The sequence below is a fragment of the Cupressus sempervirens genome, chromosome 9 (assembly GCF_028749045.1).
Source record: "Cupressus sempervirens isolate cs-2001-9-10 chromosome 9, ASM2874904v1, whole genome shotgun sequence".
In the NCBI taxonomy this organism is placed as follows: Eukaryota; Viridiplantae; Streptophyta; class Pinopsida; order Cupressales; family Cupressaceae; genus Cupressus; species Cupressus sempervirens.
In genome coordinates, this window is record NC_143126.1 from 804579638 (window position 1) to 804604443 (window position 24806).

The following is a 24806-nucleotide window of genomic DNA, read 5'->3' on the forward strand; positions in this document are numbered from 1 at the left end:
GTCTTAGTAGTAACTTTACGCTTGAACTATTGATTTTTTGGAGATTTGAAATCAACTATGGCTAGCATTTCACTAATTGGTTTTGGTTCAAGATTTAGAATGACATTGATATATTAGGCCATGTTTTCCATAGCTTCCTTCACATTATTCTTGTCTTTAGCATCTTTCCACACCCGGTCTACAATCTTCTTGTTAAATACCTCAAATACTTTCATGTTTATGGCTCTGCTACCTTTACATAGGTCTACCTTTGATACCTAATAATCTTGAGGTAAGAGTTCTTCCTAAAGTTTGGCAATTTTTGCCAACTAGCATCCTATGTTCTTATCAAAGTCAATTTGAGACTCAATTTTTTCTTTCTTAACTTTAGAAGACCTTCCAAGGAATTTACTTACCAAGTCATCCATTGGCATGGAGAGTGGTACCATGTTTCATTTTTTTTCTACAAATTTTTCTAACCACTTTGGGGTTGCAGGTTCCTTTCCAAGTGTGGCAGTGGTGCCAATTAGGGCCAAAGTACCCATTGATGCACTACCTCCTTCTGCCACCTTCTATTGGTCTTCTAGTGAGTCAAACATATCATGAGCAATGGTTTGTTCTATTACTACCTCTGTTTCTAGGGAATCCAAGTCTATTGTGATTCCACTCTTTGCTCTATTTTGTGTGGCCTTCTTGCTTTTGGTGTGTGAATGAGTAGCTCTTCAGTGCTTATTGCTTAAAGTTGAACTTGAAGTTGAATCATAGAGACAGATGCTTCAACTTCTACTTTCTTTTGACCTACAATAGAATCATCAATGGCATCGTTAGAGGGAACAATTAGCTTTTTTAGACAACTTCTCTTTTCTAGCTCTTGAGTGTTTTTTGGGCTTTTCTTGAGTTGACACTTGATTCCTCTTTTTAGTCAACCAATTTTCTATCCTCTTCAAAACATCTGTCATGCGAGAATACAAATAATCTTCTTCCCTCTTGTTCCAGTCTAGTTCAGCAATAGGTAGACATCTAATTTTTTCAATATATAGGGGATCAACCACCTCCTCACTATCATTTTCTTCTAACCTGTTCATGTCAAGTTGAACTTTGAATGCTTGTATTGGACTTATGGTCAATCTTGACCATAATTTTTTTCTTACTTCAAACTCATCAAAGCAATTGGCCCAGTAGTCTTCTAGGTGAGGAATGTGCATGAGGGAGGACACATGTTTTATATTTTCCCTAGAAAATCCCATATAATCAATATTTTTTCTAGCAAAGTAGGACTTGAGACATAGATTGTACATTGCCGAATTTATCAACATAGCCTATTTGATATTGGGACATCCATAGTGGTTGATTTCTATAGGAAACAGAGTAGCATGAGTCTCCTTAATATTTTTAGACAAATTAATGACATGAATGAGTTTCCTAAAGATTTCAAAAACAATGACATTATCAAGGCAATAGCGAGGTAGCTTAAGAGGTTTACTAGTGAAACCCCTAACTCTGATATAGGTGAATCTAGTGTTGGAAATGATTGAAAAGCTCATGAGGGAGATTGTTGGAAATGACTAAAGAGATCATACATAAAAATTAATGGAACTCATAAAGAATGTTCTCAATCATTCTTTTGTCATTGATGTCAAACTTGCTACTTGCAAGAATGACAATTGCTTTAGTGATCCAAATACTATCAATTGGTTGATTAACAAGGAGGAGGCAATCAATAAGATGTAACTAGAACACCTAGAGAAAGGTTGAAGTTATGATGTTGTAATGAGGTAGAAGGACAGCTAATCCATTGATGAAAAAGTGTTTTGATGACATACTCTAAGACATAGAGAATGGGCACACTGAAACATATCAAAGATGTAAGGTTTTAGCTAAGTCATTTGTAAAGCCTAACTAAGTTCATTAGAAAGAGAAAGTCAAGCAAGCTAGTAAGTGCCAAACAGATTCCTAATTGAAGCCAAGCAAGTTCAACTTCAATAAGTGTCGAGTGAACTTCAACAAGTGTCGAGCAGAAGCAAGTGTCGAGCAAAAGCAAGTGCCGAGTAGAAACAAGTGTCGAGCAAGAAACAAGTGCTGAGTAGATACAAGTGTCGAGCAAGAAACAAGTGCCGAGTAAATACAAGTGTTGAGTAACACAAAGGTGTCGAGCATCAGTAAACCAATAGTGTCGAGTTGTTGCATTATTTCAAAAATTGAAGATTCGTTAGATCTAAGCCGACAAGGTTGTTATCTTGAATTCTGTGAATTAAATAGAAGATAAGAATGATGAGCTGGTGGCACAGAACACCATGTAGAATGTTTTTAGAGAATGCAACTAGACTCTAGATGAAGTTTCTAGATAAGAGCAAGAAATGGCGTAGATACATTGTATCCTACCTAATCCATTTGAAACCCTAAAATTGGAGAGGGAGAATTGAGCAGCAAAGAAAATCCAGGTTTCTATTTAAGGAGTCATAAGGTCACAAAGAAAAAAAAGAGAAGAGGAGGTCAAGCATAAAAGCATAAAGTGTTGAAGGAGGTGCTAAGGAGTAAGAAAGCATAGTTACTCTGCTTCAACAGATGAGCACAGATATGGTTGCATTGGTATGATGAGTAAGAAGACTTAAGGAGGTGAAGCTTGAGATGACAAGTTGTCAGAGTTGAAGTGATCAAAGCCAAGCAAAAGGACTAAACTGAAGTGTGATCTGAAATCTACAAAATATGTTGTAAGTTGTATCAGATCAACAACCCATTATTGTTACTTTCTAGCAATTGTAACAGATAGTTTAAATCCTATGGACTTAGGTTAGTTTAATAGCCATGTTGTAAATCCTTTAACAGGGTGACATTCCAAGTGAATGTTCTAAAGTCCTTTAATCAGGTCCATTCCTAACAGTATGGTGAAATCCTCTAACAAGGTCACATTTAATAGTGTGTTGTAAGCCTTTAACAGGGCAGGCTTTTAATAGGGCATCACTTTAGAAGAGTTAGAATTAAGTAGCATGTTACTGGTGGTTTTTCCCAAATTAGGTTTTTGCGTAAATTACTATGTCATTTTCTGATCTTGCATGTATTATCTCTACATATTGATTTACTGTAATTTGCTAGGATGATTGATTTAAGCTTGGATGGATGAAAAATTTATGGATTCACTATAATTTGTGAAAAAAATATTATTAGGGCATTTGGACCTTGGATAACTGATTCACCACCCCCCCCTCCCCCCTTCTCAATTATTCTAAAGAATTCTAACAATTGGTATCAGAGCCAAACTATTGATTCAGTTTAAAGGGACTATAAGCAAAAAAGATCAGAATGCCTGAGAGAGAAGTTTTCAAGCTCAACAAAGACAACTTTGTTGCATGGAAAAGTTTGATGAAGCTACATCTTGGATCCATAGGATATTATGCCCAAAATTCAATTGTTACTAAACATGTTGATCCAATAGGTACTCTTACTGTAGAATATTTGAAAAACAAAAAGGAACACAATCAGATAATGCTGGAGATTGCTTCTGCACTCAACTATGCTAAATTTGATGATATCAAAGGATGTGACACCACATTCAAAATGTGGAAAGCCCTATCAAACATCTATGGAGGAGATTAGAATGTCCAAAGAGCAAAAAGAGAAAGCCTCAAAGGAAAGTTTGATGATATGAAAATGGAGGAAAGTGAGAATGTTGCTCAGTATGGTGCTAGAATAAAGGAAGTGGTAAGTGCAATAAGATGTTTGAGTGGTCAATTGAATGAAGATACTATTAATAGTAAGTTCTTAAGAACCTTGCTCCCTATCTATGCTATTAGAGTATCAACAATACAAGAACTGAGATGTGTGCCAAGAAACAATCTAAGTTTTGAAGGTATAGTGGGAAGACTGACTGCATTTGAGTTATCCAACTTTGATAACTACAGACCTGAGAATGTTGAGTCTGTTTTCAAGGCCAAGCTATCACTGAAAGATGTTGAATAGGTGAAATCAAAGAAAGAAAGAAAAATGAAATATGTATCCAGTGACAGTAGCACTGATTAGGAAGATGTGGAACAATTGGAAGCATTACTAGCTAGAAGATTTCACAGAGGCAAAGGAAAATTCAAAGGTAAGATGTCTATTATTTGTTTCAATTGTAATGAAGTAGGACATATTGCTGCAAGGTGCACACAGAAAAAGGATTACAAGGAAGGCAACAAGTACAAATATAGAAGAGAAGATGATAAGAAAGATTACAAAGACAAAGGCAAGAAGTGTTATATTGCTGAAGAGAATTTTGATGATAATGATGATGAAGTTGTTTATGTAGCCATGAAGGATCAGTCTGATGAAGAAGAACCTATAGCACTGGTAACATATATGAACAAAAATGACAGATGGATCATAGACAGTGGATGCTCACATCACATGACAGGAGACAAAAGTAAGTTTGTTAACTTTACTCAGTATGATGGAAATAGTGTTAGATTTTGTAATGATGCTCCATGTCAAATAAAAGGAAAAGGCTCCATTAAGCTCATAGAACAAATTTCATGTGATAATGCATACTATGTTTAATGATTAAACTACAATTTTTTGAGTGTCTCACAGTTAGGCAATGTAGGATGCAAAGTAGAATTTGGAAACAAAATTGCAAAAATCTATGATACTGATGGTAAATTGATAGGAAAAGGAGATCAAATAAGAAGTAATCTATTTTATCTTGATATGGATAATGTTTTTTTTTTTGTTGCAAAATTTGATGATTAATGGTTATGGCATAAAAGGCTATGGCATGTCAACTTTGACAATCTGGTCAATATCAGTAAAATCAAGAAAGTTAGAAGTTTACCAAAATTGAAGAAGCCTGATAATATCATGTGGAAACAATTTCAGCTAGGAAAGATGACAAAGTCTAGTTTCAAAAGCAAAAACCATACATCCAAAGAAGTACTTGAGTTAGTTCATACTGACTTATGTTGTCCAATGGAAGTACAAAGCTATAAAAGAGATAAATACATAATGTTGTTTGTTGATGACTATTCTAGGATGATGACTGTTATCTTCTTAAAGCAAAAATCTGATGCTTTTCAAATGTTTAAGTGGTATGTGGCTAGAGTTGAAAAGGAAATATGAAAAATTTTGAAATGCTTGAGATTAGACAGAGGTGGTGAATTCACATCAAATGAATTCGAGATATTTTGTAATGACAAAGGAATCAAAAGACAAATGTCAGCTCCTAGAACTCCCCCATAGAATGGAATTTTTGAGAGAAGAAATAGATCTGTGATTGACTGTACTAGAACATTAATGATGGAAAAAACCGTTGCTCTAAAATACTGGAGAGAAGCTATAAGTGTAGCTATTCATACACTGAACTGAGTATAAGTTAAGAAAGGTACTAATACAACACCTTTTGAATTATGGTATGGTCACTCACCCAATGTAAAACATTTCAAAGTATTTGGTTGCAAATGCTTTATCCTTAAAGATGCTAGAAATGGAAATTTTGATTCAAAAAGTGATGAAGGTATATTCCTTGGTTACTCCACTAAAAGTAAGGCATACAAGTGTTTGAATACTAACACTAACCAAATTGTGGAAAGTGCAAATGTAAACTTTGATGAGCATACAGAATTCCAAGCTGAAGAACCAAAGAGAATGAATGAATACAGAACCTTTGTGTATTCTTATGAAGGAATGCCTGTTGACGAGGATGTTGTCAATCAAATTGGGATTCAACAACAAATTTTAGTTTCAGCCGAGTCACAACCAGTGAATGTCGAGTTATATTCAGAAGCTGAGTTACAGAATGAAAGAAATTCACAATCTAATCCTGAAGTCAGTACACATGAAAGAGATAAGGAACAATCTAAAAACTCAGTGCATAGTGACCCTGAATTTGAAAGATTAGACATGAAAACAAGGACAGAACCAAGATTATCCAAATATGTAAAAAGACATCACCCTGTTGAACAGATAATTGGTGACAAAGATGCAAGACCAATGACAAGGAATAGACTAAGACATGAATCATGTCTGATCAGCAAATCTGAACCTAAGACAGTATATGGTGCATTACAAGATGATGACTAGTATAAAGCTATGGAAGAAGAGATTGATCAAATAAAGAAGAACAAAACTTGGGTTTGGTTCCCAGACCAGTTGACAAGAATGTGATTGGCACCAAGTGGGTATTCAGAAAAAAGTTAGATGAGAATGGCGAGATTACTAGAAATAAAGCTAGACTAGTATGCAAGAATTATGCTCAAGAAGAAGGATTAGACTATGAGGAAACATTTCCCCCTATTGCTAGAATGGAAGGAGTAAGAACTTTACTTGCACATGCTGCATATAAAGGTTTTAAAGTCTATCAGATGGATGTAAAGTCTACTTTTTTAAATGGTATACTAGAAGATGAAGTCTATATTGAACAACCAAAGGGATTTGCTGATGAGAACAATAGGGATATGGTTTGTAAATTACGTAAAGCTAAATTACATAAAGCACTCTATGGTCTGAAACAAGCACCCAAAGCATGGTATGAGAGACTTCACAAGTATCTAGTGCAAATAGGATTTGAAAGAATTGATGATAATAGCAACATGTACATCAAATCAGAAGAAAGTAAGGATATTATTGTATCTAAAATCTTTGTGGATGACATAATTTTTGGAGGAAAGGAAGTGCTTTGCAAAGGCTTTGCTAAAAAAATGAAACATGAGTTTGAGATGTCTATGTTTGGAGAGATCAAATTTTTTGTTGAATTGCAAGTACATCAACTAAAACATGGTATATTTGTGACACAATCAAAGTACATCAAAGAGATACTTAAAATGTTTGGATTGGAGGAGTCCAAACCAGTCAGCACACCAATGGCAATAGGAAATAAGCTATCCAAAAATGATGTATCAGCTGAAGTCAATCAAACAATGTACAGATCCATGATTGGAAAATTACATTATGTTGTACATAGCAGACTAGACATAGCATTAGCAGTTGGAATAGTGGCTAGATTCTCTGCTAATCTCAAATAAAATCATCTCATAGTAGTAAAAAGAATAATGGGATATCTCAAAGGAACTGATAACTTTGGTCTATATTACAAAAAGAATGAGAAGTTTGAGCTCAATGCATATATAGATGCATATTGGAGAGGCAACATTGATGATAGAAAAAGCACAAGTGGAGGTGCATTATTTTTAGGTAAAAGGCTAGTTACTTGGACTAGCAAGAAACAAACATGCAAATTCCAGTCCACTGCAGAATCAGAATATGTGGCAGCAGTAGCTAATTGCACAAACATTGTGTGGCTCACATATCTATTGAAAGGAATGAAAGAAGAGGTAACTAAACCTATGATATTGTATTGTGATAACACAAGTGCTATAAACATATCCAAAAATCTAGTAATGCATGCAAAAACCAAGCATATTGCAATCAAGTATCATTATGTTAGAGAATTGGTAGAAGACAAATAAGTGAAGTTGGAGTACATTCACACAAAGGAACAAACTGCAGATATCTTCACCAAACCATCACCCAAGGATTCTTATGAATATCTTAGAGGCAAGTTGGGGGTAATACCCCTAGCTCAAGTAGTATAAAATAACAAGGAAGATGCCCTACATCAAAAGGAATAAATCATTGAAATATCTGAAGAATGATGCTGAGGATGACAGCAGGAGCAGAAACTCCAAATCAGTCACAAGCATGGTGACAGAGGGAGAAGACATCATAGCCAAAGCTTATATTGTGTATATTAAAGATGCTACATCTTTGGCATTTATGTCAAAGAGGGAGAAATATGCAAAAAACTAATCAATACAAAGCAAGAGGGAGATATATAAGAAAGAGGGAGATATATGAGATCAGTAGTAAGGATGCAGCAATCAAGAAAGTAGCAGACAATGTATACAATCTTGGTGGTAACTAAGTTGATCAATTGATCAGTTTAGTTTGCCATCAATGACAAAGAGGGAGATTGTTGGAAATGATTGAAAAGCTTATGAGGGAGATTGTTGGAAATGACTAAAGAGATCATACATAAAAAGTAATGGAACTGGTAAAGAATATTCTCAATCATTGTTTTGTCATCAATGTCAAACTTGCTACTTGCAGGAATGACAATTGCTTTAGTGATCCAAATAATATCAATTGGTTGATTGACAAGGAGGAGGCAATCAATAAAATGTAACTAGAACACCTAGAGAAAGGTTGAAGTTATGATGTTGTAATGAGGTAGAAGGATCAGCTAAGCCATTGATGAAAAAGTGTTTTGATGACATACTCTAAGACACAGAGAATGGGCACACTGAAACATATCAAAGATGTAAGGTTTTAGCTAAGTCATTTGTAAAGCCTAACTAAGTTCATTAGAAAGAGAAAGCCAAGCAAGCAAGTGCTGAACAGATTTCTAGTTGAAGTCGAGCAAGTTCAACTTCATTAAGTGTCGAGTGAACTTCAACAAGTGTCGAGCAGAAGCAAGTGCCGAGCAAAAACAAGTGTCGAGCAAGAAACAAGTGCCGAGCAAGAAACAAGTGTCGAGAAAATACAAGTGTTGAGTAACATAGAGGTGCCAAGCATCAGTAAACCAATAGTGCCAAGTTGTTGCATTATTTCAAAAATTGAAGATTCGTTAGATCTAAGCCGACAAGGTTGTTATCTTGAATTCTGTGAATTAAATAGAAGATAAGAATGATGAGCTGGTGGCACAGAACACCATGTAGAATGTTTTTGGAGAATGCAACTGGACTCTAGATGAAGTTTCTAGATAAGAGCAAGATATGGGGTAGATACATTGTATCCTACCTAATCCATTTGAAACCCTAAAATTGGAGAGGGAGAATTGAGCAACAAAGACATTCCAGATTTCTATTTAAGGAATCATAAGGTCACGAAGCAAAAAAAGAGAAGAGGAGGTCAAGCATGAAAGCATAAAGTGTTGAAGGAGGTGCTAAGGAGTAAGAAAGCACAGTTACTCTGCTTCAAAAGGTGACCACAGATATGGTTGCATTGGTATGATGAGTAAGAAGACTTAAGGAGGTGAAGCTTGAGATGACAAGCTATTAGAGCTGAAGTGATCAAAGCCAAGAAAAAGGACTGAATTGAAGTGTGATCTAAAATCTGCAAAATATGTTGTAAGTTGTATCAGATCAACAACCCATTATTGTTACTTTCTAGCAATTGTAACAAATAGTTTAAATCTTATGGACTTACGTTGGTTTAATAGCCATGTTGTAAATCCTTTAACAGGGTGACATTCCAAGTGAATTTTCTAAAGTCCTTTGATCAAGCCCATTCCTAATAGTATGGTGAAATCCTCTAACAAGGTCACATTTAACAGTGTGTTGTAAGCCTTTAACAAGGCAGGCTTTTAACAGGGCATCACTTTAGAAGAGTGAGAATTAAGTAGCATGTTACTAGTGGTTTTTTCCAAATTGGGTTTCCACGTAAATCACTGTGTCATGTGTTGATCTTGCATGTTTTATCTCTGCATATTGATTTACTATAATTTTCTAGGATGATTGATTTAAGCTTGGATGGATGAAATGTTTATGGATTCACTATAATTTGTGAAAAAGTATTATTACGGCATTTGGACCTTGGATAACTGATTCATCCCCCCCCCCCCTCTCAGTTATTCTAAAGAATTCTAACATCTAGGGAATTGTATATAATAATAACCATAAATCTTAATCACCTACATAGATTCTTTAGATATCCTACAATTCTCTTGACCTTAGAGCTCAAAAACTAGTTTCCCTAAAAATACATCATTAATTATCGTAAACTCTTTGTAGGGTTCCCTTGCTTGCAAGCTTCTATAATGCAAGTAAATGGTCATGTCTTATGTCCAAGGCTCATGTGGGAGACCTTCTCATTCTTTTGATGTAGCTAAGATGTAAAACAAAAATGAGGACATGAACAAAGGGCTAAAGTTACTCAAACCTACACAAAATGTGTGTAACCCTTCAGCTATCAAGTCTGCCCAGTCAATGAATTTCTATCCCTCAATAATTGAATTTCTATCCCTCAACAATTTTTTGAATGAAAAAATACATCCAGTCATCCTAGTGAAAGGCATGTTCATTTCATTTTACTCTGTTGAGAAAAAAAACTATGTCGACAGTCTCTTAAATAAAATGCTCAATAGTTAGTGTTGCAGTGGCAGAGAAGAGAGACGTTACAGGAGGCAACATTGTTGAAAATGTAATAGGAAATTTAATATTATGTTTTAAATGCTTTTAGTTTTTGAAGTTTGTAATAATGTCCTACATGTGGTGGCATACCTAGAGTAGCAGTTCGATAAGCTCTCCAGATATAGCCACCTAGGACCAGGTGTGTGGATCTTAAATTAGATTATATTTTTTTTAGTTCGTAGGTGGAGTGTTTAATGATTTTTAGAATCCAATAATAGGTAGTAGGAAATTTTTGGAATATTCTTGACTTAGAAAATGACTGTCTAATATTGGTAGAAAAAGTGTTTCAGATTCTTATCCTTTTCTTGGATAGAAAAGTTATACATGTCTGTTCACGGGTCTATCTAGAGACAGCAAGAAGCAATGTTTTGCAGAAAAATGTACTCCGATACGTGGTCAATATCTTGAGTTTAAACCATTGGATTGCTCTCAAATTTTCATATGTTGTTTGAAACCTAGTTATGCCAAATCTCAACAGTTAGATTGAGTAAATCTTTTTTGGTTCGAAAGTTATTCATGTCTGAGTGCTGGTCTATTTGGAGGCAACAAGAAGATATTTTGGGAGATTTTATTTTCAAAGTTCTATTTTGAATCTGATTTTAGTGTGTGATCCTGGAGGTTGTAGATGCCCCTTGAAGCAACTCAGTTGAGTGACTAATTCCTCTTGAGTTTTCCAAGGTGTGGCTCTGCATCATTTTTGGTATCAGAGCTCAGTGAAAGGTTTGGAAAAAAGTGGTTGTGTGTGTTTAAAAGGTTATAACAGGTTGAGAAAAGAATTTGAGAAGAAGTCTAGGAGACTAGATAAGAAAAAATAACCTAGCTAAGGAATGATGGGACAAGAAGAAGCAGCTTTATTGTATCTTTTTAGAAGGTATCAGCAGAGAAAGGATTCTAAACAGAAGGAGATAGAGGAAAAGAAGAAAAGAGAGAAAGAAGAAAGGAGAAAACAAAGAGAAGAGCTAAGCAAGATAGAAGAGGAAATAAAAGGTTTGAGAAGGAAACTTGAAGAGAATGAAGCTAAGTTGAGAAAAAATAAAATGCAGAAAGAAGAAGTGCAGCAAGTAACTATTGGTGAGAGTAGTAATGAGACAAGTCCTATGGGATTTGAGTGTGAACAATTTGTGGTTGGAACAGTAACATGTCCTTTGAAAATAGAGAAGAGTACAATGTTGGAAGGTACTCCTATGGAAAAGATTTTGGAGGCAACTGATGAAGCCTTAAATATGCATAATGAAGAAAAATGTCAAGAAGATGAAGCTAAGGAATGTGTAACAGCAAGTTCTAAAGAAGAATCTGATTTATGGGAAAAATTTGCAGCCATTGTGGTAGAATGGAAAAGGCATGGTGGTAGTATGGAAACTCAGCTTGAAGAAGAAAGGAAAGAGTGCAATATTGTTATCGTTCTTGAGCAAAGTTGTAATAAGAAAGATATATTTGAAAGTGAGATTACTACAGAAGATCAAGATGATGATAAATGTTTAATAAAGGAAGAAGAGATAAATACGATTCTTAAGATTCAAGATGTGAAACTGGTTGATAGTCAAGAAGCAGATAAGTTTATGGTTACTATTGATGAAGATAGATATGATGCACATTACATGGTGTATAAGGAAGCTCATATTCAAAAAGAGAACTCAAATAATCTTAATGCTAATGATATGTTTTCTTCTAATAATGTTTATGCAGGGATGCAGATTTCATGTATAGTGAATCATGCTGGAGAATTTTCTGTGACATTTACAGCATTAAAGAATCAAAGCTACAAGGTGGAGAAGTTGGATATTATTTTTGTTTTTCTTGTAGATATGCTCATCCTAGTTCAAAGAAATTGGAAAGTTCGAAAGAAGAATGAGATTCATTTCTACAACACATCATCTCAAGAGGACTTGAGATTCATTCTACAGGGGAGTATGCTGCAGTGGCAGAGAAGAGAAATGTTACAGGAGGCAACATTGTTGAAAATGTAATAGGAAATTTAATATTATGTTTTAAATGCTTTTATTTTTTAAGTTTGTAATAATGTCCTACATGTGGTGGCATACCTAGAGTAGTAGTTCGATAAGCTCTTCAGATATAGCCACCTAGAACCAGGTGTGTGGATCTTAAATTAGAATAGTTTTTTTTTTAGTTCGTAGGTGGAGTGTTTAATGATTTTTAGAATCCAATAATAGGTAGTAGGCCATTTTTGGAATATTCCTGACTTAGAAAATGACTGTCTAATATTGGTAGAAAAAATGTTTCAGATTCTTATCCTTTTCTTGGATAGAAGACGAAAAAAAAATGTGGATATTTAAAATGTGGCCTACTGCATGATTGTCAGATTCCAATAATAGCTATGTAAGAGAGGCATTCGAATTTGGGTAATAGAGAAAGTTTCAGTTTTTGCCTTAGAAAGGATATAGATAATCGACTATGGAGTTTGGCAGCAATTTGATCTTGGTCTTTCTTGTCAAAGTGCAAATATATTTTCTTTGAGAACATTCTGGGTTAAAGATCTTGGTGTGCGGGTGAAGATAAACTATGGAGATTTATATATTCTGATTAATCCAATCTTGAGTTTGGTTCAAGTTCGATCCTGGCTGATTGATGTCGTGCCCCTTGAAGTAACTCAGTTGAGTGAGTTTTTTCCTCCTGAGTTTTCCAAGGTGTGGCTCTGCATCAGTTAGTGGTTTGGGTAACCTTGAGCCTCCTAGTGTCGGTCCAAGTTTTTGTTACAATAGAATCATAATCCTTCTTTCTATTTCCATACAAACGTCCAGATTCTTCAAATTTCCATGGCTCATAGATTTCTTTATGAGGTATTCTTAGGGAAGAACTTATTGTAACCCTATCATTTCTAGCCAAAATTTCACCTGTAACCTTCTTTAAACATCATGTAATGATCCACACACTCAACAATCAATTCTGGGCATCCAATGGTAGTCAGGAAAGTGGCAGCTTCTATTAGACCACTACTAGTGAGTCTCTAGTAAATGGTTCTAGCTTGTGAATTATTCACTGTTTCTACCAGTTGGGTTAAGTCTATATTAACTAGGAAATTATCTCATATCTCAGATAAATAACTTAACAAGTAGGGCTTCTCAAGCTTAGGGAGCTTAGGTCAAAAAAAATTGATGATCACTTTGATAGGGGATCACAAACTTAAATGCTAAAAAGAAATCTTAACCAAAAACTAGGAGTAATAAAGAGAAATTTACAAAGAAGGTCAAATTGTGCACTCACTAATTTCTGCAAAGTCAAGCACTCTAGTTCTATTCTTACCAGCTTGATATTTTGGGCTTCGACATGATAAGATAGACAATTAAACCAGAAAAAGAAGAATTTAAGGAATGAGATTATGGAAAATCAAGGACAAATATGGAGTGTGAAAAATCATTAATATATGCATGTGAACTTATTTGACAAGAATCCTTAGTCATTTATCATTAATCATCTCTGTCACATCAACATGCGAACTCATTTTAATGATGCCATATGATCATTACTTTTACTTTCCTAGAAATACTTGGTACTTTGACACATGCCACTTAGCTACCACATTTATTTCCTTTTACATCTTTGATACATGGCAAGGAAGTGGGGCCTCTTTTTAGTAAAATGTGCACGCTTTACTTAACTAAATCCCTATGAGAAGAATATAAGTGAAAATGTTAAAACAAAAAGAAAAGAAGTTGAAGTTGAATTTTCACTTTCTTGCTTCAACTTCAACTTCTTCCTTGCATAGGACATGTTGGACTAACAAGCAAATGGAAGGAAGGATTATGCATTTTCGTGAAAAATATTGGCTTGAACTAGAAGTTGACGTAAAAGGGAACTAGGTTCAAGTTCAACTTCAATTTGGTAAAACTTTGTGTATCAATATCAATAATCAACAAGACAAATATGGGGCTAACAAGATGGATGTGAAATCTACATTCTTGAAGAAGAAGTTTACATAGAACAAGCTAAAGATTTTGTAGATCCTAGCAAAAAGGATATGGTTTGTAAACTACACAAAGCATTGTATGGTCTCAAGCAAGTTCCCAGAGCTTGGTGTGAAAGACTTCATAACCATTTGATGAAGATGGGTCTTCAAAGGACAAATGATAACAACAACCTATACATAAAAGGACCAAACAAAAAGATTGTATTGGTAGAAATCTGTGTAGATGATACATTGTTTACTCAAAATGATGATTTCTACAAAGTTTTTTTAGAGGAAATAAGTAAGGAATTTGTGATGTCAATGTTTGGAGAAATCAAATTCTTTGTTGGCTTGCAGATTCAAAAAAAGAAAGATGGTATCTACAGTACTCAATTTAAGTATATCAAGGAGATACTAAAGAAATTTGGAATGGAGGATTCAATACTAGTTGGAAAACCTATGTCTACTAGAGATAAGCTTTCCAAAAATGATGATTCCAAGGAGGTAGATCAGACAACATATAGATCAATGATTGGAAAACTTTAGTATGTTTTACATACTAGGCTTGATATTGCTCTTGTAGTTGGTAAGGTGGCAAGATTTTCAACTAATCCTAAAGAAAATCATATTATGGAAATCAAGAGAATTATGAGCTATCTAAAGGGTACTAAAGATTATGGATTATGGTACAATAAAGGAGGAAATTTAGATTTGAAAGCCTTCACTGATGCAGATTGGGCATGAAGTGTTGATGACAAGAAGAACACTAGTGGTGGAGTGTTCTTTATTGGTAAGAGACTAGTGTCTTGGACAAGTAAGAAGAAAAATTACATTTCTTAATCTACAACAAAGGTAGAGTATGTTGCAATAGTAGTTAGTTGTTCCAATATTGTTTGGTTCAAGCAATTATTGATAGGTATGAAGGTAGAAATTGAGGATCTAGTGGTTATCTTCTATGATAACACCAGTGTAATTCATATATCAAAGAATCCTATGATGCATACCAAGACCAAGAATATTGTAATAAAATATCATTTTCTAAGAGAATTGGTGCAAGTCAAAGAGGTGAGATTGGAATATATGAATACTAAAGAATAAATTGTAGACATATTCACCAAGCCATTACCTAAGGATGCATTCTTCTATCTAAGAGGTAAGTTAGGGGTTATTCCCCTATCTAAAACTCACTAAATGAAGTTTAGTAATGCATCAACCATAGTATGTTGATGTAGTAATGAAAGGGAAGATTGCATATGAATCAGTACATAAGTTACATTGAATTTCACTAAATATTATCTTTGGCAAAAGATGTCAAAAAGGGAGAGTTGGATGTCATATCACAAAAAAAATTTTTGAAGATATGAAGAAGAACTTGGTCTAATATCAAAGAAGAAAAATTTGTTATCAGAAGAAGGTGTTGAAGATAGAGTACACTTGGAGAGTTTGTTGATAGAGAGAGAAACTAAAGACAAAGGGAGTTCATATTGATAAAGGGTGTTCTCATGGATGAGAATTAGAATGAAACAAAGGATATTATCCTTACTATTATTTTTCTCTAAAATTTCATTGTATTATGACATGTTGTGTTTCCATCAATGCCAAAGAGGGAGATTGTTAAAAATAATTGATCAATTGTATATTGTCTTTGATATTACACAATATATCATATCTTTACTATTCAGTGTATGTCGAGCTCACTCAGTTGATGAAGATAGTTTCTTGTGTCTATCAATCATTCTAGTGTTTGCCAAGTTCAAAGGACAGTGTCTATCGATTTCACTTGGGCATCGAAGAGAAGTTCACAAAAGTTGAGTATTAATTGAGCCTACTCGATTAAAAAAGGAAAGTTGGATGGAACCAATGTTTTTGTGAAGATACAATGTTAATTGAGTTCACGTGGTTAATACAAGAAAATTATTTTAGTGTTAGTTTCTTCTAAGCAAGGTCGACTAACAAAGGATTTTCTTGTTTTGGCATATGGTGTTTAATGAATTTGTTTGTTGGTTCTATCCAACTAAAGAGATGAATATTAATTATTTTAAGTTGTATTCAAGCCAACTTGATACTGTATATGATATAAATATAAGGTCAAGTTGAGGATTGAATGTGTGTGTGAGTGTGTGGAAGATAAGAAGATGCTTAGGGGAAGCGAATTGGAAGGATAAGTAGAATATCCTTGAGGAGCTACAAAGATAAATTCAATTAGGAAGGATCAAGTATTCAAGCCAGAATTGATATCTAGAATCAGAAAAGATAGTTTTGCATCTGTAATCAGGTCTTATCATTATTACTTTATAACCATTATAGCAGTGTATCAAATCTCTTAACAAAGTTGGCTTAACTATTTGCTAAATATAAGGTGACATTTTTAGATTGAAGTGTCCAAAGACCTCTAAGAAGGCCACTCCTAAGAGGGTGATTAAATCCTCTAACAAATTCACACCTAAAACTATGTTTTGTAGCCTTTAGTAGGGTTGGCTCCTAATAGGGCTCACTTTAGAAGAGTAAAAAATAATAACTAACTACAATTGGTGGTTTTTCCCAAATTAGTTTTCCATGTTAAATCTTGGTATCACTTGTGTTCATGATATTTCTTTCATGCATATGCAACTAATTTAATTAATATTAATCACAATTAAACATCTTAAGATCTGCATGTTCGGTATTTGTCAAGTTACAACATATTGTTAGTGTTAATCGAGTGCCAGTGTGTTAACCGAGTTACAATTGTTCCAATAGAGTTTATGTTTTGTATTGACATCTAAGGGCTCTGGGATTTATTTTTGTGGTAATTGATTCACCCTCCCCTCTTAGTTACTCCTCTTATATTTTCACCATAAGCATCTCTATGAGGATGTTTTATGGTGATCATTTCCTTTTCTTTTCCAAACATATGTGTTTGGCATCCTCCTCTTCAACCTTCTTCCTAAGTACTTCAACTTCAGACAATAATTCCTTAGGATTTGTAAGGTAGTCTCTAAATCTATAAGATCACTCAAAATAATAAGTTTCCTCTCAACAAATGGAATATGCCCAATATTTTTCCTATTATCTGGGGTGTTCTTGTATTTCCAACATTGATCTATTTCGACACATTTGGTCTAAAGGTAGTATCTCAAATAGAAGAAATAGTCTTATCCTGGTATAGTGTCTCCTTGAGAAAAGAAGTAGTGAAGATCTCAACCAAAAGTCTTGTACTCTAAGATTCAAAATTCAAAGATGGGTATTCCTATTCTTCCCTAGACTAATATTGAGAATGACCTAATATATTATATCAGAGTTTTCATGTATGACTAGAATCTGCTTTCTTCCTATGTAAGTGTTTTCTATCAGCTTGAGGTAGCTCTGTGTATAAGGGGATCTTTGGATTTGATTTTGCATATGCTCTTGTGTTTCTCCTCTTATCAACCATTTCAATTAATATTTAAAAATAACACTAGCTACTAAAACCTTTGACCAAGTTGTCACCCACTATGGGGAAATACTTTAATATGACTAAAAATGAGAAACTACCAAGAGAATGGGATTTTGAAAACAAAACTTACACAAGCACCCAATAGAAAATGAGTTCAAATTCACAATATTTTTGTAAAAATAAAACTCTAGAGACATTCAAAGATGATACAACTCGAAAACCTCTTTTTTAAACCAAAATACATACTCTGTCATAAGGACAAGGCACTACTTTTATATACCACTGACAACTATTCAAAACAAAACCCACGTCATATGCTTCCCTAGAAGAGTTGTTATTTTGTTGGCTCCTGATTTGACAATATTTTAACCACCTTTTGAAGTTGCATAGAGTACCTAGGAGATAGTTGAAAACCATAACAAGTATTCTAAAGGCAAATCAAAAGGGCCAACTATTAAGACTATTTTAGTCTTCTTCCCTTTAAATTTTGCAAGATCTAGGTTAGTGTACCTTGGAATTCATATGTCTTCCACATATTTATCAATTATTGGGATGAATTCTATAATAACATATGAATGCCCATGAATCTTCTAATTTAAGGACTAAAGAAGGGATGCAAGATGGTGAACTCCTCAAACCCTAAGACTCCTGAAATCAAGTGCTAACTATACTTTCAAATTTAAAATAAAATTTTTTAAATATTTGATTAATTAACTTTGTACTATATAGTTCATCCATATTTTACCAATTCTAAACTTGATTAGTGCCTTATACATTGGACTATTACTCATAAAACTTTGACATGTGATCTATCCTATCACTTTGTGAAAAGGAAAAAAATACTCAATCTAAAATATCATTTTTATCATAATCTTCTTTTGATAAATTTCAACTCTCCAAAATGACATCAATAATTTACATAACCCATTATATTATCAATAATACATGAACTAAGATATAATCTGAAGTCAATTATAACTGAGATTTAATTGACATTGTCATAAAATTCCAGAAAATAAAAAGCAACACAAGAAGAGACAAGATCTAGATTGAATAATTAGCCAGTAAGTGCTTTTGTATTATCTTTCTTGAAAATATACAATTTTGTATCAACTTTAGTGAGAAATCTCAAATAAATTCAACAATCTAACTTTGCACTTCCATCAATAACATTCCTGGGATAATAAGACTATATAGCTATAGATAAACTCAAAACATTGGAATATACATTCATTCCAACAAATGAGAATTCAAACCATTTTCTAGCCTTTGGAGTTCACTTATATAGGGTGAGTTGCAACAAGCTTCAAGCTTCTAAAGAGGAAAAAGGACAACCATCCTTTAACAAAATATGGTTACACTCAAAACAAAAACAAAAAAAAAGTCATTTTCAATAACCCATGACATAGCAGATCTAAGTACATGTGCCATACTCCATATGATTTGAAATTAGTTTCATAATTTGTCATGTAGGCATACCCATAGTGGATGAACCACAAAAGTAAGTTAACCTATTATAATAACTACTTTCTTTTCTCTGATAATCATTTTTTGTCATTCATCCTAGTTGTCCATGCTTTCGGGTGGCCAAGAGCCTCTTCAATTTTTTCCTTTTCAAGCTTAGTAACAACCTATTGTGCCTTTTCTTCTTTTGTTTCTTATGTATTTTTTGGGGCCACCTTTTCTTTCTCTTTTTCTCCTTTATCTTGTCCATTCTCTTTTGCTTCCTTAGTTGTTAATTGAATGTTTTTTCCCTCCTACTGAACACTTTTTATAATTGATTGTTGCTCCTTTTCAATTGTGTCCACGTCTTGTGGTTTATCCTCTATCACCACCTATGAAGATTATGTTATTAAGGAATGTTTTGTTACCCATTCACCATAAAATTAATCACTTTGCCAATAAAAATGAAAGATTTCCTTCTCCTTAATCAAGGTATTCTGCCACATTTTCTTTAACTCCTCAAATTCAAGTTTGAAAGAATCAAAAAAACATTTGGACATTCACAATTTCTTCCACCATCCTTGCAAAAAAAAAATTTTCTTCTTTATTTATAATGGCATTCATTCATAAGCCCATAATTTCTTTCAATTCATTTCCCCATGCTTCCTTTGGTTTAATATTAGTTGGGTTACTTAGGACATGAGGGAAAATATCAAAACTCTTATTAATATATCTAGAGAAAAATCTTTTCATTTTTCTTTGAAGTATTTATCATCTTGTATCAAAATCTAGTAAATCAATAGTTTGATCATATGTTTTTTAAATCCATGTACTAGCATCAGTTTTACCAATTATATTGACACAGAAATTAATTTCCTCTTGCTCTTTGTTGGTCTACTTGCCTAAAATTTGTCTCAAAACAACTTCATTATAATTTAATTTAGTCCATATGCTGACTATCTTAGACATTTCCTAATGAAAGAAAGGCCAATTAACACGATAAACCAAAAATAGAATTTTATCATCGATTTTATCTTCTATTTTTGTACTGCTTCTACTTGTGTAGCCTTGAGTTTTGGCCTTTTCTTCTTCCAACTCCTCTTTAGTGTAGTATTCAAGATGTAGAGGAGTGTATGGGATTTCAACATTGGCCTAGCAAGAGGAGATGGAGTAGGGGATGTAGCAATAATATTTTGAGATGGTCCTTCAACCACCTTCAGTTTCCCTTGTTGCTTCTCAAAGTTAGCAATGATCTTTTCCATTTCACTAATTTTTCTACCCCTTTCATCGTATGCTTCTAAGACTTTCTCAAACCTAGTATTTAAATCAATTAATTTTTGTTTGTCTTTTCTAGCTACATCTAGATTAAAATCTACTACTTCTTTATTCATGAGGATTGACTATTTAATGTTAGTCTCTATTACCCTATAGACCATCAAGCTTCCTGTATGTTTTGCGTCACAAATCTCTTGAAGCCTAGATTCATTTATTTTCTATAACAATGATGTAAAGTGGATTGCTTAATAGCCCTTTTCTTCACTAAGGACTCACCTAGGCTTCTCTTCTATCCTATTAGGGTTCTTTATCATCCTAACCTCAAGAGGATTGTTGTCTTATGCTCCACACTTTCTTATCTAGCTACACCAATGTTATGCAACTTGCATCCATCGTAAAGACATTCCAACTTGTTCCCAAAACTCACAACATTGCCAAGAATGGTCATTCTATCTTTAACCAAGAGTGAAGGATTTTGGACTTCCACCAAACTTATGGCTTCGAAATCCATAGATCTCCTTATTAATTCCTTCAAATTTAGAAAAATTGTCCTAATTAGGCCTAATTGAATTAGGTCTTCAAAGTTAGTTTTTGGGCTACAACTCCAAATTTCCCTTAACAAGGTGGCAAACTAATCTTAGATATGGATACCCTTTTGGAAGCACTTCAGGATCAACTCCAAGGTTCTAGGCGATCTTGCAACCTATTGAAATTTTCTCAATTAAAGATAAATGTGTTTGTTCATGAGGAGATATTTGCTGGTTCCAATCAATTTTAGATGAGATGTTTGAGCTGTTGCTATTTTGAAAAGGTAACCACAAAAATTTTGTTTTTTGGTATTTTAAGTTTTATTGCGAATGAAATTTATCGATGCAACTATATAAATTCCTATTAACCAAGTGTTAGAAAAGAAAATAACAAAGATAAGGTAATGTGAGATTGAAGCAAAATAACTATAAAGGGAAATTCCTAACGGACATAAACCACGGTAACAACATGTCTGCAAGTTAAATCATAAAAAAGATTAGGTAGAAAACTAATGAAAATAGGAGCAACGCTTCCTCAATTCTACCGATGCAATTGTCGATGGGAAATTAGTAAAAATTGAAAGATGTTTTACTTCTCATCAAAATTTAAAGGTCATGGAAGGAGCACTCATGCAAGACAAGAAGCTCTGTAGGAATAATAGGTGAACTTTTGTCCAACTTATTATGTCAAAGGAATTTTTTAAGATGGGGAAAACACCATAACTAAAAGGTCACACAATTAAATCAACACAAAAAAACTATTGGCTCCATTATTATTCATTAACATGCATTCACAAAAATAACACACTATGACAAGAATAACTACATTCAGAATGAGAGAACCAATAACATATATTATTGCATCAAAATAATGACCTAGAGTACATATTACATCCATGTATTTATAAGAAATCATCTCTTCCCTTTGTGCTAGGAAAGAGATTTCTTAAAATGCAACTCATGCTAAAAACTAATAAAACAAATCTAATTATATACAAACTGACTCTCTAAATGGTTCTAAGTAAGTCTCTACCCTTTTTTATATTAATTAATAGGTATACAATCCTTTACATGACTTGAAACACTAAAAGAAGCAGATAGGAAGAAGGAAGTTTCAAGAGGATCTAAGAGTCACTGGAAGCTCTAAAAATGGAATCTTGACCTTCTCTAAATGTTTAATTGAACTATGATCAAAATCCGTTCTTGATGCATGGAATGCTCTTAAAATATAAATTCGTTGTTAATTGTTAGCACACTCTTGCTTCTTCAAAATTGTCGACACACCTCTGAGAAAAGTGCACCTGTGCACCTTGGTGACAGGTTCCAAAAATTAAAAAATTCTTCTACGTGTCAAAACTTGATTTTCAGCATCTGGTTTTTCTTCCCCTTTGAACTTTTGGATAGAAGAGGTGATTTATTGATGAGCTAATAAGTCTAAAGCTTCATACTTTTCCCTTATTTCTCTATAGTAATCATAAAGTGTGACTTCTTGGGAATTTTGTGGAACTTGAAAGTTATGGGTTTGAGTGTGATCTTGGTTATTGCAGAAGACAAGGAAGCCATGGTAATGTTCAGGACCTTAGGGGCCTCTAGATGTTTTAGATATGTGTGCCTTCACACCTTAAGAGATAATTCATTCACTAAATCTTCAAATTTTTCACCTTTGCACCTACATACATGCGCACCTTAAGGGAAATTGTGCAAGGTGCTCTCAATTCACGAAAAAATTTAAGCTCTTAATTTTGAAAACAGTTTCTAGGTTTTGCTCAAATGGGATTTGAGAGCACTCTAGTGTACTTATTTTTCCCTTTTTGATGATTAATATCCTCTTTATAGCCCAACATTTTCATAGGCTTGAACTCCTACTTCTTCTATCTAAAATCCCAAGGTGTCTATTTTCAAAACGCATATGCAATACCATGGATATTTTTTGTGCTATGGTTAATGAGGATGTTAATTTATCTATAAAAAGGAGAAAACATTAGTTATATTATGTTGAAAAACCCAAAAGAGGACTCCATAGGACTCAGACTGACAAAACAAGTGGGTCAACTCAAGTCAAAATAGATAAGACAGTGGATTTTCCCCCCAAAAGTCAATTTTATGCACTAGTGCACCTAGTGCATCTTGGAAGATGCACTAGTGCACTAATTTTCCTTGGAAATGGGAAAGTACATAGTCATGGATATGCACACTTTGACAAGGTATGCATGTGCACATGCACATTAGTATTGTACAAGCAAAGGGCGGAATCTTATATAAGCCCTTGGGGAGGACCAAAGTGTGCACCTCCACATGTGCACACCTCTGAGGGTGCACATCCCCAGAGTGGGGTTGAAGTGCACATGTGCACACATGGAGTACCTATTTAAGTGTGCATGTGCACACTTTAATCATATTAAAGTCTTAAACTTGATCTTTTTATCTATGTCTAACTACCTGACCCTTCCTGATCAGAGACTAGGGTTTCACCTAAAACCCAAGGGAGAGTTCAAAATGTCTAAGGCTTCAGACTAGATGGATTATAAAGAAATTTGAAACTAGGGGGTCCCCATTTTGTAACTCAAAATTGGTTGTGCATTGTGAGGCCACAATAGGTCTCACATCCTCAACCTATTTGTAAACCACTTTGCTACTTTAAAGCCTAAAAGCAAGGTTTTCAAGCAATTTATATCAACATCTCCTAGGGTCTGATGAAATTCCTAACAAAACCTATCTTGAAAACTTATCGTTCCATACTTATCTTCCTCAAAAACCCCTCCTCCTTCTGTAACTCTCATATTAAGTTATCTAATATATTCAATCCATCAAATTCATATTGCAAGCATTGTGATCACCTAACCATGTAGTGAAAGCTTGTCTAGGGCATCACTTTAAAAATAGAAAAAAAGTTTGTTTAGGCCCCTCCTTTGGTATATACACTTTACAAATACTCCACTTTGATGCCTCTCAAGGCCATGATGATTCCACTGTGAGGATTCATGGAGGAGTCATTTTTCCCAAAATTGTCGAAACAAGATCAATAGAATGCTTATGTACAAAATATTTTCTAACTATGAAAAAATGAGCTCCTATAAACTTAGAATAAAAATAAAAATTTACTATAAGAGAATGAACTACAAGGATCAAATGAAAAAAAAAACTCATTCAATCCATTAAGGCACTCATGCAATGAAAAACTCCAAAATTTGTTGATTTTGGAACAATAACTTGTGTCTTTCAATTTTCAAAACTTGTTTATTACCAACTCCAACCCTTGGAATGGGTCTCCTTCATGGTTTTATTGGTTTTCTTAGAGGTTTCAAATAGTTGTATTAACCATCAACTCCATCTCCATGATATGCAACTTTCTTGTCACAATGTTGTCAAGTAATTCTTGAAAATTGTTGATAACTTTTTTGCAAATCCTAATAACTTTTACATTTAACCCTTGGAAACTTCCAAATAGGCCTATTATGATCTCTTTATGTTTTCTAGGCATGATTTAGCCTTTATATTATCAACTCACATTATTTTGGCCAATTTTACTTGATTGACAACATCTTTTTGACATCTTTCCCTACTTTGTGCCAAATGACAACATGTGACCTCCAACGTATGCAAAAAGATGAAAAGAAACCATAAAAGATGAATTAAGCTAGAAACCAAATTTACCCCAAACTTCTAAGGTATAAGACCCTTACCCCTAATCTTGCCTACTAACAACCTAAAACACAAGGTTAGCAAAAATAACTTAAAAACATCCAAAACGGATTGAGCCTAGTCAAATCCATCTAGGAGAAAACACACATAACCTTCTAAATTCCAAACATACCCAATTGACTTGGATAAGGTCAGTAAAAGCCAAAAATTAAATTTAACCTAGGTACTCCTACACCACACTCCCCCAAACACAAAATTTCAATCCATCCTTGGACTAAGAAAGTTTGTTGCTATGCCCAACTTCTTCAGGTCTACTTCCTTGATCCAAGTAAACTCTGCATATTCTTTTCCATACTACTTGAGAAGATGTTCCCAATAAGTTGTTGTCCTAGTCTTCTTGTAAACCCTTGAGTCAAGTACTTTTTCAGTTGCCTTAGGTGGTGGAGGAATTATGTTTGGGTATA